Source organism: Hylobates moloch, unplaced genomic scaffold (genome assembly GCF_009828535.3).
Source record: "Hylobates moloch isolate HMO894 unplaced genomic scaffold, HMol_V3 SCAFFOLD_7, whole genome shotgun sequence".
NCBI classification, from domain to species: domain Eukaryota; kingdom Metazoa; phylum Chordata; class Mammalia; order Primates; family Hylobatidae; genus Hylobates; species Hylobates moloch.
Window position 1 is genome coordinate 9453794 of NW_026652282.1, and position 1914 is coordinate 9455707.

Here is a 1914-nt window from a genome sequence, read left to right on the forward strand (position 1 = left end):
AAAAAAAAAAATACAAAAATTAGCCGGGCACGGTGGCAGGCACCTGTAATCCCAGCTACTTGGGAGGCTGAGGCAGGAGAATCGCTTGAACCCGGGGTGCACAGGTTGCAGTGAGCCAAGATCACACCACTACACTCCAGCCTGGGCGACAGAGCAAGACTCCGTCTCAAAAAAAAAAAAAAAAAAAATAAGAGTGCAGGGCAAAGTCATGGAACAGGGAGATGAAGCTGTGTTCTCATGCTGGTTCCGTTCCTGTGGAGGTCTTTAAACTGGTTGGCATCAGCTGTTTCACTGAAATTGGGGATCCGAAAAACATTTTAAGCAATCTTTAAATGCCTAATTATTCTTATGTCAGAGATTCTATCTATAGGAATAATGGGGTCACAAATCAATTCTTAAACAGTCTTATGATCCTAATATCAGAAATCCCACCTATAGGAACAATGGGGATGCAAATGGTCAGTATCTAGTGCTACATGACTTTTAGCAATAAATGGGCCAAAGTGCAGCCTGATTAATGCTTAATTTTAACTATATTTCTGCCCAGAACTCCGCATGCAATTCTGGTCAATTCTGTGAGGACAGTTCCAAAACTTTGGCAATATCTGGAGACATTTTTTATTGTCAGTCGCATCTAGTAGGCCAGTGACAATAGAAAATGTCATCTAGGCCGGGCATGCTGGTTCACGCCTGTAATCCCAGCATTTTGGGAGGCCAAGGCAGGCAGATTACCGGAGGTCAGGAGGTCAAGACCAGCCTGGCTGACATGGTGAAACCCCATCTCTACTAAAAATACAAAAAAAAAAAAAATTAGCTTTGGCGTGGTGGTGGGTGCCTGTAATCCCAGTTACTTGGGAGGCTGAGGCAGGAGAATCGCTTGATCCCGGGAGGTGGAGGCTGCAGTGAGCCGAGACTGTGCCATTACACTCCACCCTGGGCGACAAGAGTGAAACTCCATCTCAAACAAACGAACAAAAATCATCTAGTGGGCAGAGGCTAGGGATGCTGCTAAAAATCTTCCAACACAGGACACTCCCCTGACCCCGTGCAACAAAAAATTGTCTAGCCCAAAATGTCAGTAATGCTGAGGTTGAGAAGCCCCTTAGCCAAATTTCTTTATAGGCCTGAACCCCCCCCCCACTTAACACTGAACACTCAACATATAATTAATTTCCTTTTTTTATGCAAACAAATGAGATTAGCAAACTGAAACTCTCTAATGAACTTAAATCATGCCAAGATCTGTAGACATCTTTTCTAGAAGACAATCTACACATATTATACATATTTTGTAATTCATTCATACATGTTTTGCAAGTATCACATATTCTGTAAGAAATCTCTCTAGAAATTGCACTTGCATACTGTTTTAACACTCCAATTCAGAATTCGATGGAGACTTCCCCATGAATGTGCTATAAGTGAGGTAACAGTTATGGCTGGATATCCATCACTGATCATTTTTTACCTGGGGAAGATAATAAAACCAGTTGCCTTGCTGTGTCCAATGACCTTGCCTACAGCTTATGGACGGATCTTTCTTGTCATCCCTCTGAAGGAAACCAAAATGTTTCTCCCCAAAATATACTTCTTTGACATATTTCAAGATGGCTATTCAGAAGGGCTGGAAATACAAGAATAGCTGAAAAGCTGTCTTCTGTGGGGGAGATTTGCATCTTTAGAGAAAATATGCATTGATACAGCCAAGCTTTCTCTAAAGCCTTCTCTTGTCCAAATTTAGGGAAGATTAACTGGGAGTCTGGCACCTAAAGGTCTGAAAGAAATGTGCACTATCTAGTCTCTCTGAGGGCTGCTACCTGTGAGGTTTTATCTGCATAACAAGAACACCTTTGCTAACCAGGCCTCTTCTCTCCCTATCATAACCAGTTTTACCAGGATCCAAGCCCCTGTTCT